Raw genomic sequence first — 16335 nt, 5'->3', positions numbered from 1 at the left:
GATGAAATAAAAATTTTTAGGACTGTTCTATGAACACAGCAAATAATATTTCCCATCCTTATGCACTTCAACAGCAAATTTAGCTTGTTAATTTAGTATTGTATATGCATTTAAGCCATAACTTATAATTTTCAGATCCCAAACTATTGTTATGTAATAACCCTGGACTCAGAGATTCAGAAGTAAAGGAAGTGAGCTTGATACAATGGGACAACATTGTTTTGAAAAAAAAGTTTTTGACAACTCAGCTATACAGATCAAGTAAAATGGGGGCACCTACTGGTTTACACATGTGAGAAACTTTGTTTATAAATATATAGAAAAGTAAATATCTTTTATTCTTAAGGGTTTTATCTTTTAAAAACCACATCTGTAAAGATAATGTTAATTTGCTTAGCCCAAAAAAGAGATAAAATAAGGAAATATTGGGAAGAGCTCACAGAGATAGGTGGTATCTCAGTGGCAGAGCAATTGTTTAGCATGTGTGAAGCAATGGTAAAGAAGAAATAGAGAGAAAACCAACATTTGTTAGTATAGACCAAACATTTTATATTTTGTTTAGGGTAGGGCTCTGAATAGGGTGCACACATATTTAATCCTGTGGATGGACATTGGAGCAGTGAAAGGGTACATACTTTGGGTTATTTTTCTCTAGGAGAGGTAGTGTATTTAAGTTAAACACCAGAAACTAAAAGGCAGAGAAATCCTACTTGAAAATACTATTCAGATACTGCAGAGTCATCTTGCTCACACTCCTCTACTTTTTTGCATTCTTATAAAAATAGGCTGTCAGAATGAATATAGCCTTCCCCTTTTGCTCCAGTGAAGAAAGAGATTTGTTTTAAAATATCTAGATTTCAATTAAATGGACCTTCTATGTTGGGGGCAGGGAGAGAAGAATGGATTATGTGTGTGTGTGTGTGTGTGTGTGTGTATGTCAACAATCAACAACACTTTCATTTTTTGGTGGAAACTGTTAACCTCCAATGGAGGCCTTATATATTTGGGAGAACAGTGAGCATTGTTTGTTATGTTTCTTTTCTGTGAAAAAACAGAATATTTTATGAAATGGAAAAGAAAATTCATTTTATTCTGAAGTTTGTAAATATGGGCTAAGACAATGTAGTTAAAAATGTGAGATTGAAAGGAAGACAGAGAGAATATCTTTTTTAAGCCTAAATATAGGCTCTGTCAAGACAGGATATTTTTAGTTTGATGTTAAAAATGTCTCCAAATTTGTTAATTTTACATTGAGAACATTGGTCAGTGAAGTTCTTTTCTATTTGATATTTATCTATAATGGAAGAATACCCAGGGCACTATCTAGCTTCTGATGAGATTATAGGGAAAAAATGTGGAAAACTATAAAGGGATAAGTTGTGTTCATGCTACTTCTGTTTTCCTGAATAAATGGACAGCAAGACATCTTCATCTTTTAGTGAGGCCTTCATCATCAGATCTGAGAGCTTGTTTGGCTTCACTCCTGATCCTATTTTGGACTTTGAATTCTAGTTATTCCACAGCTAAGGTCCCCTTCCTTCTAATTTTGTTATGTCTAAGTCTTTTTGTTGATAATTATTGATTAGAACAATAATCAATTATCTCTTTGCTTATAGAGTTATAGTGATTATAAATTCTTGTTGGTGATGTTGGCATACAGAAGAATATGAAAAAGACATTAAGTATAGGGAGTGCTAGAAAAGTAGTAAAGAGAAAAATCTGAGAGAATGAGGTGCACATTGCCTAGTTATTTCTTGATCTCATACCTGTGTGGGGACTTTTAATCTGTGACCTGTGAAGATGCATGTGACGTGGAAGGGCTCCCTAACACTAACTCTAGGAAAAGAATATAAGATTATATGCCACACTGCAGAGTTTGAAGACTTATTGAAGGTTTTTTAGGTAAGTGAATGTAATAATCAGTGCTAAAACAAAATTTGTTGATATAAGAGGGTGATGGGTGCAATGGATTTAGACAAGAAGCAAGTTCTATTGAGATGTGAGGAAACGAAAGCCTGAATGAGAGCATTGATGTTGGTGAGTAGGAAGAGATGTCTGTGAAGACAAGAATGATTAAGATGGGATGACAGTAATTGCATCTATGTGATAACCAACATCTGGATTTTTGCACAGCCCCATTCTTCCTCAGTAATAATATGTGGAAGAACACAATATTTTAATATTCAAACTATTTTAAATTGCTTTTTGTGATGACATTTTTTTTCTTACTTTTGTAGGTCATGTTCTAATTTTGGCTCCATAAGTAAAGATTTCAGTTCTTTAATGAATAGAAGGAGACAGAATAGGCAAAGCTAACTGAAGATCTGCTTTAGTAACTGAGAGAGCTGTGGTGCCATTGATAGAATGCAGAGGTGTTGACAAAGACAATTGTGATTGGGGCAGGGGTGATTTGTAGTAGACGAGTTCAGTTTTGGATTTATTTAGATTGAGGAGATTGTTGACCAGATAGTATTTCTTCTTGCTTGTAACCTAGAATAGATAGTAGAAACAGGGACTGAAGTGGAGATTTGAGAATCAGTTATGTGGAGCTGTTAGTTAAAGCCATAGAATATAGTTTGTTCATTGAGGTCTGTAGAATGACCACATTTGGTAAATAGAAAGAAAAGGAGTATTTAAAAAGAAATGAAATAATAGCATGGGAAAATTTGTTCTCCAGATTGACTGAATCAAATTACACTCCTGTTGGTGGTGCATTATAAAGTGTTCCTTAATTTTACTTCTGGGAAGGAAGCCTGTATTTTGTATACTGTTTTGTATTTTGTGTACTAACTTCTCAACAGGGCCAAGGTGATGTGTTACAATCACCTCTCCACCCAAGCATAGACCTATTCTTCTCTGTTCCTCTCCAAGTTTTGCTCTCTTGGTATGTAAATAAGTGTTGTTAGTACTGGAAACTGGAAAGTGTAATTATAGAAAGCTTTACTTGGTTAGCCTAACTTGCTCTTTGAGAACTTCCAATTTAGTGGCTAATTAGTTTAATGGCTTATTACTATTCCTAAAGCCCTTCTAACACTCATTTTCATTTGCTTTGTTTTGTTGGTTATTCTGCCTAATCCTAATTAAAATCAAAATCCTTGTCTCCAATGTCCTTGTCATATACTGTCTGAAGTAATAGATTCCATTTTCATATATAATCTTAAAAATCACTTAACTGGCATTGTGGACAGGGATGCTTTAACATAATAAAAGAACAAAAAATAAGTAGGCTTCTCTGAGAAATATCAGTTTCAAGCAATGTAGCTAAGTGTCCTATGGATGTGGGATTCAACTTTCTCAGTTTTGTTAGGTTAATTATGACTCATGCATCTGTTTTTTTTATCTCCCAAAATATTGTTATTATTTTTTCCTCTGGTTTTCATTATATTTGTGGATTTTTCTATGTTTAATCTCATTACATTCTATTAGGATTTTGAAAGAGGACAAACTGTATATATTCAATAGACCTTATTTGAGTAGTTATGGTATTATTATTCATTGAGCTCTTACTTACTAGTCGGTTCCTGCACTACATACATTACCTGTGTAATTTCACTATATTTTGTGGACAGCCTTAGTGGTAAAGAGGTGAAGGTAGGGTCAGAACTGAGGTCTTTTGACTGCATAGCCTGTATTCCTCACACTGTACCACCCGTACTGTTGTATATTTTTTACCTTTTCATAGCTCTATTTAATAATAATAAGCTATTTAAAATTAAAATCACCCAACACAATAATTCTTTTTTGCAGTATTTTCCTTTTGGCTTTTTCTAAAAGCTGAGTTTTCAGCAAATCATAAATTTCTTCATATGAAGAAATTAGTGCTCTTTTAATGAAATATGAGGTAGTTTCAGTATTGTGTTTCTAAAAGACTCTAGAACTTCATCATCTGAATAAACCAAATATTTTCTGTTATCCTTCCTCCTTTGGTTATTCCTTATAAGACTCTTGCCATTATTAGGGGCCTTGAAGAAAAAAGTACCTAGGGATATTTTATATATATTAAAATAAAAGTATGTATAACAAGAGTGTTTTGGGTCTCAAAATTTTGATTTGTGCATTGGTGTTTAATGTATATATATGGGTTATTTAAAAGTTTGTCTTTTTAAAAATTGCCTATAAATAAAACTTTTTTCCTAACTTTACTGTGCATCATAATAGTAAATATCCGTAAGCATTATAGATTGGAAGGCATATTTCAACTTCAAAATGTTGTCAAATAGAAATTACTGTACTTCAAATGGTACTTTATGAAGTTCCATGTGAGTAAAAATGTGTTAGTAGTAATGAAAACTAGTATGTATCCAGATCTAAGAATGTTTCAAATGGCTAAGTTAAGCACAGATGCTTTGGTACATTTGTTTAGCAAACAACTGCTAAGGTCAAGGCACTATCCTAGTCTCTTGTGCTTAAATGCAAAATTAAGAAAAGTTGAATGAAAATCTCTAAAAGGGAGACCTTTTAATAAAGGACTATGTTTAAGGAAAACAAATTGAGATCAAAAGAGGGAAGACATACAAATAAAACCCACGAAACAAAAATAAATATGAAAAGTAAATTTTAGAAGACAAAGAAAATTTTAAAAATTCCTACTCATAAAAATAAGATCAAATTATCTTCTGTTATCCTAAAACAAAATGAAAGCCTGCTTTACATAAATCAGTATGCATAATTTGTGGAGCACTGGACTACTGGAAGGTTGCCAGAATAGCTTTTGGTGAGATGAAATCCAGGGGAGTTCTTATTTACAGGAAACTAGTTAATGTTGTTTTCTGTTATTTACTTGTGTGCTTCTGTTGATTTTTCTTAATGTTCTTGATTCCAGATGGCTAGGGTAGTGAGAAAATTCTCAAAAATATTGGTTTGTGAGATATTGATAAGAAGTAAAGTTCAGGTTCTTATTCTGTTGTGTAAATGTGTAAATGATTATACTTTAATTACCAATGTTCTGTGGGAGGTAATTAGGTCATGAAGGTGACACTTATGTGAATGAGATTAGTGCCTTTATACAAAGAGGCCAGAGAGTTAGTTAGCTTTCTTTCTGCCATGTGAGGATACAATGAGGAACCAACCATCTATAATCTGGAAGAGGACCCAAACAAGAGTCTGACCATGCTGGCTTGCATCCTCATCTTGGTCTTCGAGGATCCAGAACTGTGAGGAATAAATTTCTGTTGTTTATAATTCAGCCAGTCTATGGTGCTTTGTTATAGCAGTCCAAACTATGAATGCTTTTTAAAGTAGTGACATGATTGATGGTATTTAAATGCATGTTTTAGCACTGTTAGTGTGTGATGAGGACAGGGAATTCTTTGATGAGGTAAAGGCCATCGGCTGGAATTCTACGGGTGTCAGCTTGCTCATTCTATGACAAAAATCTGCTCTTTTAACACTAACTCACCACCTGTCAAAAGTAGGCCCTTGGGCATAAGGAGCACCAGATGAGACAATGTGGATGGAATAGTGCACCTCCATTATTAGAATCATGACACAAATCAAGGTCTGTCACTGTCATTGGCAACTGTTTAGTAGTCTTGTGTCTGCACATATTATGTGTATAGAAAGACATAGTATATGTCTTTTAGAAGACAAGAATAAGAAATTTTTATGTATGTGTATTATATATAATTTTTATTTATTTTCTTTCATTTATTTTAACTGATACACAAAAATATAAAAGTTGTGCATATTAACATGGTACTATGTAATTTTTGCTACATGTATACATTGTATAATGCTTAAATCAGGTGAAACTTACCTCTTCAAACATATATCAATTCTTTGTGGTGAAAACTTTCAAAAATCTGTTCTTTCAGCTGTTTGAAATATATATTCATAATTGTTATATAAAGTTACCATAATATGTGGTAGTACCCCAGAACTTCTTGCTCCTAGCTGATGTACAGGGTTTCCCTTTTTTCTGCAACCTTGATAGCAACTTGATATCTAAATTTAATCTTTTTGATATTAGCCATTCTTAGTGGGGTGAGGTGATATCTCATTTTGGTTTTGGTTTACATTTTTCTGATTATTAGTGATGTTGAGCATTTTTTTTTCATGTACCTGTTTATGTTTTCTTTTGATAAATGTCTATTTACGTCTATTGCCTTTTTTTTTTTTTTTTTTTTTAAGTACCTGGGATTGAACCCAGGGGCATTTAACTAGTGAGTCATATCCTCAGCCCTTTTTTCATATTTTATTTAGAGACAGGGTCATGCTAATTTGCTTAGGGCCTCCCTAGGTTGCTGAGGCTGGCTTTGAACTCATGGTCCTCCTCAGCCTTCTTAGCTACTGAGATCACAGGCGTGCACCGCCCTGACTCTATTGCCCATTTTAAAATCAGGTTATTTATTGTATTGCTATTGAGATCTTGTAGTATATATTTTGGACACTAAACCCTTGTCAGGTGTATACTTTCTCCCATTCTGTAGGTTCTCTCTGTAATGTTGATTGTTTTCTTTGCTGTTTAGAAGCTTTTTAATTGAATATAATTCCATTTGTCTATTTTTGCTTTGTTTTCTGTGCTTTGGGGATTCATGTCATATTTTTATAATCTGCTTCCTGATTTGGTCCTCATTTTCTTTTCTTTTTAAAAATATTTTTAGTTGTATATGGACACACTACCTTTATTTTGTTTATTTTAGTTTTTTTTTTTTTTTATGTGGTACTGGGGAGTGAGCCCAGTGCCTCAGGCATGCTAGGCAAATATTCTACCACTGAGCCACAACCTCAGCCCTCATTTTATTTTCTTTGAGTATAGCTTTTCATTTTTAAAATTCTTTTTGGGATCCCTAAACATCAAAATTTTAATTTAACCTTTCTTTTTTTTCCCTCTCCTTTATTATATACATAATATCTTTATCTCTTTATGTTTCCTCAATTAACATTTAATTCCAAAGGATGATAAAATGGAAAGATTTCTAAATTATACCAGAAACAAAAATTGATCTACTTTAGAAAAAAATAAAAAAACTCACTTTTCTCCCCTCTTCCTTTTTTTTTTTTGCATTACAATTTTTAATACACCATTAGACCACAATTTATCATATCTCTGATTGTATATAAGGTATGTTGACACCAAATTCACATCTTTTTTTAACATTTTTTTTCATTTATTTTTTAGTTGTAGTTGGCCATAATACCTTTATTTATTTATATTTATGTGGTGCTGAGGATTGAACCCAGGGCCTCACACGTGCGAGGCGAGCGATCTACCGCTGAGCCACCACCCCAGCCCTCAAATTCATATCTTAATAAAAAAAATGGAACACTTCACAAATTTGTGTGTCATCCTTGTGCAGGGGCCATGCTAATCTTCTATGTATCATTCCAATTTTAGTGTATGTGCTGCTGAATCAAGCACTAATTTAATTTTTCTTAATTTTGTATTCCATTTTATGCTCCAGTGCCTAGGACACTGTTATGAATATGGAAAAAACTTAGTTAGTTAAACAAGATAGCCCCCAAAGATTCTTTTTTGAAGTCAGTTTATTCATGAGTAATATTCTTGTATCCTGGTGTAGACTGGCTTCCCTTATTCCTGATATATCTTTATAGGAAGGTAGATAAATAAATAGCCTCTTACAATGGAATACTTTCTATTTGTTAGCATTTTCCAATTTAAATAAGCATATAAAAGCCTACATTAGGACGTTAAAAGGTCAAAAATCTTTGTCAATAATAATGTTACTAATAATAGTATTAATAAATTTATGATGACAAAATGATATGTGTTAGTTTAAATCATACAAAATTGTAAATATAATTTTTCTTTTAAAATTTTTTAATTTGTTTTAATTAGTTATACATGACAGCAGAACACATTTTGTTTCATAGTACACAATTGGAGCACAACTTTTTTCATTTCTCTGGTTGTACACAATGTACAGTAGTACCATTTGTGCAATCATACATGTACCTAGGGTAATGACGTCCTTCTCATTCCACCATCTTTCCTACCTCCATGCCCAATCCCCTCTCTTCCTTCCCCTTTACCCAATTCAAAGTTCCTCCATTTTTTCCATATCCCCTCACCCCATTATGGGTTAGCATCCACTATTCAGAGAGAATATTCAGCCTTTGGGTTTTTGGGGTTGGCTTACTTCGCTTAGCATGATATTCTCCAGCTCCATCCATTTATCTGCAAATGCCATAATTTTATTCTCTTTTAATGCTGAGTAATATTCCATTGTGTATATATACCACAGTTTCTTTATCTATTCCTCTATTGAAGGGCATCTAGGTTGGTACCACAGTTTAGCTACTGTGAATTGAGCTGCTATAAACATTGATGTGGCTGTGTCACTATAGTAGGTTGATTTTAAGTCCTTTGGGTAGAGACTGGAAATTGCCCATATTTGACCATGACCTGTAAAAGTGGCGTTTTCTTATAGTTTAGCCTAAAATGCTAGTAATGATAGCAGCTCATTTGCATTGACTACTTACAGTGCTAAATGATTTCATGCATTATTGGATCCTCTAACCTCATGAGCAAGTATTGTCACTTCTCCCATGTTATAGACAATGTTAGAGGAGAAAGTAACTTTTCTGAAGTCACTTAGAGCAGCACTCTTAATGTTTAACTCTCTTATTTTGCCTGGCAGAGTTGATTGAGTGAATAGACTAAGAGAAGACAAGAAGAAAGTTAAGAATATTTGGCTGTTAAAAACAGTATCAGATCTAACACTTTTTTGAGGTATTGCTATTTTGAAGTCATTTTATCATCAGAAGAGAAATGCACAAAGGCTCCTAGTTTGTTTGTTTGTTTTTGGTCTTTGGCTGATATTTGTGAACACTCAATAACCATGCCCAGCAGGTGCTATAAAACAGAGCAGGTTGTAGCCAGCTTCTACAGTATGAATAAGGATTAAGATCCTTTCTCCCTTTGTTGCTTTTGATAACCTTCAACTTTTCTAGGCAAGAGTTTGCCTTTCTGTGTAGATTTTTGACACATAGCTGTGTAAAACTGTCTAGCTGATCTGCATGAATCTTATTACTTTCTGCCTAGATGTGTGGTACCTTCCAGAATCTGTGCTGCAGAGGGCTAGTTTTGTCCCTCTTGGTTAGTCTGACCACTCTGCCTTGGGATGACTGTCAGGATTCCATTGTTTTTAGACATAGCCCCACCATAGGTAAATCATTAGTCTTACCTCTGAGATGAGTCAAACTAGATAGCTTCTTATGGTAGATATGAGTCCTCTGGCATATGGGTGTTCAAACTTTAATTTTTTTGGGGGTGGGGTTGGGGATTGGTTCCAGGGCCTTGTGCATGTGAGGCAAGCACTCTACCAACTGAGCAAGCCCAAGCTATAATTTTTAATTACAGCTTGGGCTTTAATGTGGAATTTGATCCATGGCTCATTATATGGTTTGGGGTCTTTGCTAGACTATGGCTTAATGATGCTATTTGTTTTAATTTTTTCTTTTATTATACTTTTTAATATTTTTAGAGGCCATTAAAACAATTGGTAAATGGAGTATAATAAGTATTTTGTGAAATTAATTAATATGGAATACTAATAGCAACAGAAAGTTGCACTTGAATATTGAGTTATAGATGAGTTTCTCTGGTAATTTTGCATATTAATTGCTGAAAATACATGAATGTACTCCAGGTACAGATGAATTCCCTCCCTGATAGAATCATCATTCAGTCTACTAGATTTTTAAAGTTCATTTAAAAAAATATTTATTTTTTTAGTTGTAGTTGGACACAATATCTTTATTTTACTTATTTATTTTTATGTGGGGCTGAGGATCAAACCCAGGGCCTCACATGTACTAGGCCAGTGTTCTACTGCTGAGCCGCAACCTCAGCCCTTAAAGTTAATTTTTTAAAGGTAACATGAACTTAGAATAAGGTGTGAGACAAATTGTGAAAATACCATTTCTGATACTACTCAGTCATTTCTTTTTTTAATGTAAAAGTACTATCTTTAAAAGAAAATGTGTATTTACAACACTCATTGAAACAAATATATTGGATAATGGCAACAATCCTTGGATGGGAAGCAGCATTGCAAAATTTGACTCCGTTTTATCACTCCCAAGAATTTCCATTAGGTCTCCAATATAGAATTATTACTTGTAAAAAGAGATCAGCCAATTTGATGAAGGGGCTATAGGTCTGCAGATAATTGAACAAATATATCATGGTTTAAAAAATCACACATGAGATGCCAATTACAGTGAATAGGGCAGAGGAAAGAAAAGAAAAGGGAAAGAAGAGGAAAAGGAACAATGATGGATTTGTGTGCAATAAAATGTAGTTTCAATACCAGCCTACTTAACATGCTTTCTCAGTAGGAGGCCATTGTTCTTTCTCAAACTCTTTTTGCTTGGCTGTTTTCCTTCACTGTTTAGGAGGAGGACAGTCCTCCTCCCAATCCCCTTCTGGTTTTTGACCACAGACTAAGAGTGTTGCTGAGGTTGTTAGGGAAGTAATGGAATTTGCATCTGCAAATGTGGTCAGCCTCTGCAAGGAGGCTTCCATTACAAATGCTCCTGTTATCTCTCTGAAATGCTTTATTCTGGTTGATTTTTTTAAAAAATAATTTTAATGTTTAAAGAGACTTCTATATTGGGGCTGGGGATGTGGCTCAAGCGGTGGCGTGGTCACCTGGCTGTGTGCGGCCCAGGTTTGATCCTCAGCACCACATACAAACAAAGATGTTGTGTCTGCCAAATACTAAAAAATAAATATTAAAAAAATTCTCTCTCTCTATCTCTCTCTTTAAAAAAAAATAAAGAGACTTCTATAGATTATTACTCTTTTCCTTTCTTTTAGGGGTGTGCATGCCTTGATATGCAAAAATGCACACTGCAAAAGTATTTCAGTATAAGGAGTTAAGTTTTGGGGTGTGTGTGTTATTCTAAAAATAGGAGTTGCAAAACTGGGGAAAATGTGTGCATATTTTAGTATCCAAATACTTTTAGTATTTAAAAGTATTTCTACTTTTAAAGAAAATAATTGGAGAGGTAGGATAGAAAATATAAAAGTATGTGGCCAAGTCACAAGTCACAATTAGATTATGTTTTCACACAGGCTTTTGCACACTCTTTCCAGTTGACTAATGACTGAAATGGATTAATGTGTATGGAAGCCACATGGATCAATGGGTTGTACTTCTTGAAAGGATGCAAGTACAGTGCTTACATATTTCCCAAAGTGGCAGGTAATAGGTTACTTTACCTACACATGTATGAATTCCATAACTTGCTTGCCCATGTTTGCCAAGTGCTAAGTCACGACACATGGTCTAAGTAAGGGTATGTTTATGGGGACTGTACAACAGAATATTTGGAATTGGGACTGTCCTCTGAAATTCATGCATTCATTAAGTCCTTATGGAATGTTTACTAAATGCTGAGCATTATTATGGGTACTGGGGATGCAGTGGTGACAAAATAGTAAAAATTACTTATTCTCTAGAGGGGGTAGATAGACAAATATATATAAGATATATAAGGTATATTAGTGATACAGTACTAGGGAAAACCAAAGCATAGAAAGAATGGGGCTAGCAAACATTGCTAGGGCAGTAGAAAATGAAATTTTTGATAGGGAGTGAGTGATACTTATTTCTGGGACATGTGGTTCTTGTCCCACAGCTCCAGGTCTCCTGCATAATTTCCTTAGACTATACAACCTGCACAGACCTCAAGAAAAGAGGACCGACATTTCATTGTGTAGAGAGGTTTTACCATTCCAAACAAAACAAAACATTCCAAGCACTTTTTAATTATTGTAGGTTGCCAAAAATCAACTGAAACAACTAAGTAGCAAAGAGCTAGAGATCCTGAGAAAGATGCATAATTAAAAAAAAAAACTGCTCCTAATTCAAACATTTGAGTCTATGTTTCTATACCTCTAATAGGATTGTCATTCTTCCATTAGTTAAGGAGAACAACCATTAGAAAGAAGCAGTAATTCTAGGGCAATGAAGTTCACTTAGTGAGAACATGATACACCTGTCATTTATTGGCTCAAGGAAGTACAAGCAGTGGGAGACTTTAAGTTTCCTCCATCTTCTAGAGCATGCCCTGCATGCTGCCTTTATTTGTTTGTTTATTTATTTATTTTTGGCCTATTGGGTTTCCCTACCTGTTGCATGGGTTTCTGCTCTCCATCCTTATTTTTGTTTGTCAAAACTCTATTCATCTCCTGATGACAGGGGCCCAGCCTTTTATCTCTGTTTCTGTGGTATCTGGCACAAGTAAATGCACAACAAATGTCTAATACATAAAAGAGTGCATGGATTGGGAGGCTGAGATAGGAGGATCACAAGTTCAAAGCTACCTTAGCAAAAGTGAGGTGATAAGCAACTCAGTGAAACCCTGTCTCTAAATAAAATACAAAAATAGGGCTGGGGATATGGCTCAGTGGTCAAGTGATCCTGAGTTCAATCACCGGTAAAACTGCCCCCATCCAAGGGGATGAATGGATGAAACAGGGGAGCATGATTGGCATATACCTACTTCATTTTACTGTCCACAAATTTCTGTTACAAGTGCTGTTTCCAGACTTTGTCCTATCTCTGACTTAGACTCATCTTCCTTTCACATTCTTCTCATTAAACAAAACAAAACAAAATTGGTTTAGGAGGATGCCAGAAAACTCAACCACCGGAGAGGGAGGCTTGCCCTCTCATGTTTCTGAGTGGCCATCAGGTACATTTTACTTTTTTTCCCACTTCCCTTTAAAAAAATGGCTGATTTTTCCTTACTGTGGCCTTCTGTTCCTTCTTTCCTCACTAACTCCCTTCTCATCCTTCAGGTAGACAGACGGGAGTAGGATTTCATTTGTAGCTTGTCAGCTCTTCTTGTCAGTGGGCAGAGATATGGTTGAGCTTTAAGAGGGGCTTGGGAGGTAGAGTTATTATGGGAGCAGCAGCTTTGGTTTATAACAGGTGGTAAGAGGGGGATGAGTACACACATATTTTCCAGTTCATTAAAGAGAGTGAAATTCCCAAGCTTTGAACCCATTGGCATGCCTTTCCTGCCCTATTCTCTAATACATTAGTGTGCCCTTCACACATTGTACCTCAGCCTGTTAAGGTACAGCCTGGCAGCTGCTTCTTAGATCAAGTGGGTTGGTTTGTCACTAAAACAGGGCTGGAAATCCTTAGAGCAGTGGAAAAAACAAGGAGAAATCCCCAAAGCTTGGCATGATGAATCTTGGCTTTGTGAGCTTAATTTGTTCACTGCTTAGGCAGTTATTTGGTACATCGTTTTTTCTTAAGCTTAGTTTAAAATAAAGCCTAGGAATTTTCTATTGTTATCATCATTTCCATTATCCTTATGGTTGTTGTCACAGCTGCTATTAGTGAATGCCAACTCTGATCCATGATCTTTATGCTTTACATGGATTAGTTCATTTAATCCACAAATACATTTACCAAGGAAGAGTTGACCCTAAGCTTTTAACTATAATTTCATACCTTAGTAAGAAAAACTATAAATTTTCTATTGTAGGTATAAGCTTCAAGGTAGGATAAAGCCATGAAGGGAAGTCATTCATAAATAGGAATATTTTATGTTATTCCCACTTTACCCTAAAAATTTAGTAAATAGATTTCTATATGGATTAAAGAAGTTTGGATTCACATAAAAGAAAAATGAGTCAAATCATAATTATATGCTATTGGTCTAAAAATTAGATTCTGAGGGCTTCTCACTTATTGGTAAATTTTTATGGTCATACACATGAGATGGTAGGACTGGTTCTGTTTTCAGTTTACAAGTGTGCATGCTGCAATAGGGAAAATTAATAAAAGACTTAAAATTGAATTAAAAACTTATTTTAAAATGTTTTATTTTACTTATAAATCTTGATGTTTTATTTTCTCATGCAATTTCAAGTCTCCTTTAAATAGTTTAAAAATAGCTTTTAAGCCTGCTACTTGTAAGCATGCATACGATTATAGCAGTAGTAGACTTAAGAGTATTTAAGAACTATTTAGAGCAGCTTTCTAATTGCCCACTTTAGCACAGATTATAAATCAACAAACATTTTCTAAATTCCTGTTCCATGCCAGGAGTGGTGTTAGATGTTGGGGATGGAATTCAGCTAAACACTACCAATTGCAGCCTGCACCTACCTTGGACAGCACCCAATAGGGTTTAATAGGGGATGCACTGGAATGCTCTTGTTTAAACATGTTTCATTTTTGCCAGTAGAGCCCAGGCTTTTCATTAGTGGCCAAATGATTAGAAATAAATTTATGTGTTGTCTGAATTAACTTATTTAAAATATTTTTTAATTGTAGATGGACACAATATCTTTATTTTATTTATTTATTTTTATGTGGTGCTGAGGATCGAACCCAGTGCCTGATATGTGTGCTGAGGATCAAACCTAGTGGCTCATATGTGCGAGGCAAGTGCTCTACCATTGAGCCACAACCCCAGTCCCCTGAATTAACTTTTTAATTAAAGTCAGTGTTGGGTTTGGGGGAGGCAGTATTAAGTATGGTTTGAATAAGAGTTGATGGCAGTAGAGGCTTTGTTCATGTTTTCCTTTGTAATGTCCCAGTATCATCGTCTAATTTGAGTGGAATTAAGCTTAAACAGCTCAAAATTATATAGTTAATACACCCTTTTTCAAATACTATTTCAAGTTAATGTAAGTCAGCTACCATGATTCTGATCCACAAAGACTGGTAGAAATGGATGTGGGCAGGTGGCAAGGGCCCCTGCATTGCTAGTTCATGGGGACTGATGAGGTATTTTGATTTTTTTTTGTAACAATCTTATTAGGCCACCTTCTAGGGTTGGACAGGCTGTTTGTTAGAAGACCAGAATCTCTGTGAGGCAATGAGCAGAGATATAAGAGATCAAGGTTGAATCCCAGATGCCTCTTATTTGCCACCGGTGTTGTCTCAGGTTTGTTTTATCATCAGTAAAACAGATATGGTAGACTTTTTATAGGCTTTCGTGAAGATTTAAATCCAAAGCACCCAGCACAGTGTCTGACTTTTTCCAGGCATTGACTTTCTTCATTTCTAGTGATCCCCAGTATGAAAATGGTGTTAGAATATGTACCCTGTATTGTTCTACAGGTAGTATTTATATAGGTAATGATAGTCACTACTTTTTATATTGATTGCAGTTGGAATTGTAGTATTTTCATTATAAGAAAGGTGTAAATTCAGTCACTCTTGCTGAATATCTTTTTATGTAGCAGGCTTTGTAGAATATATTAGAGATATGAAAATGAATAAGAATTCATTTTATTCAAGGAGTTCAGTCTATTAAGGAAAAGGGATGTAGAGTTAACTATCTAGAGTGGAATGTAGTGAACTATTTTTGCTGAATAGATACACTGCTGTGTATTACAGGGTTGGTCAGGACTCTGCCTGCTGGCATGGTGGAGTTAGGCCAGGCAAGGCTTGTCAGAGATGTCATTTAATTGGGCTTTGGGATATGATGGACCTCAGGGGTGGGGCAGAGAAAGGGTCATATAAACAGAAATTACAGTCAGAAGAGATCATCTATGGCGAGGCATGGAGTTAGAAGGTGCCTGATGTACTCTAGGGAGTCTGAGGAATCCAGTGTGACTGGATTCTAAAATAGTTGAGATTGTGCAAGTGAGACTAGAAGTACAGCTCAAGTCATACCTTGTTCATATTCTTATGATCTCTGAAAAGAATGCATTTCTTAACTTACATTTTGAAATAATCATAGATTCATAGGAAGTTTCCAAAATAGTGGATAATCTCTTGAAGTCTTCACTTAACTTCTACCAATGATGACATTCTGAATAACTGTAGTAAAATATTAAACTGAAGAAATAAGAATTGATACAGTATTACTACCTGGGCTACAGAATTTGCATATTTACTTGCTTTCACATGCACTCCTGCGTGTGTGTGTGTGTGTGTGTCTGTGTGTGTGTGTGTTTCTGTTCATCACAAGGAACTCCCTTTACTCTCCATTTATATTCAAATCTGCTTCCCATGCCTATCCTGCCCCCTGGCAATCATATTTCATAATCTTATGAAACATTTTTTAAAAATGAAACACAATGCTCTTGAGATCCATTCAAGTTTTTTTTTTCATGTATAATAACTTGTTTCTTTTTATTTTGGAGTAGTATTCCATTGTATTGCTTGACCATTCACCCACTGAGGAGCATTTGAGATATTTCAATGTTGGGTTATTTTGAGTAATGCCATCATGGGCATTCTTGTACAGATTTTTGTGTGAATATAAATTTTCATTTTTTTAGAGTGGGGTTCTGAGTGTTTGGGAGGAATCTTGAATTTAGATATAGTTTTGAACCTACCTCTAAAAGCCAAGAATACAGTGGTAAATATGTTAGTTGATGAGCAAGCTCAG

The 16335-nt window shown here is 34.9% G+C and overlaps 1 protein-coding gene and 1 non-coding gene across 2 annotated transcripts in view; one reads left to right on the top strand and one right to left on the bottom strand.

Moving 5' to 3' along the window:
* Positions 1 to 16335, top strand: part of Ppm1l (protein phosphatase, Mg2+/Mn2+ dependent 1L) — a 279788-nt gene that overhangs the window by 56738 nt on the left and 206715 nt on the right. The window lies entirely within an intron of this gene.
* Positions 7254 to 7360, bottom strand: LOC114091583 (U6 spliceosomal RNA). Its single transcript, XR_003582519.1, has one exon. It is a non-coding gene; the product is annotated as a U6 spliceosomal RNA (small nuclear RNA).

This window comes from Marmota flaviventris, chromosome 8, assembly GCF_047511675.1.
Source record: "Marmota flaviventris isolate mMarFla1 chromosome 8, mMarFla1.hap1, whole genome shotgun sequence".
Taxonomy (NCBI): Eukaryota; Metazoa; Chordata; class Mammalia; order Rodentia; family Sciuridae; genus Marmota; species Marmota flaviventris.
The sequence above is the reverse complement of the archived record's forward strand: the minus strand, read 5'-3'. Positions and strand labels throughout refer to the sequence as shown.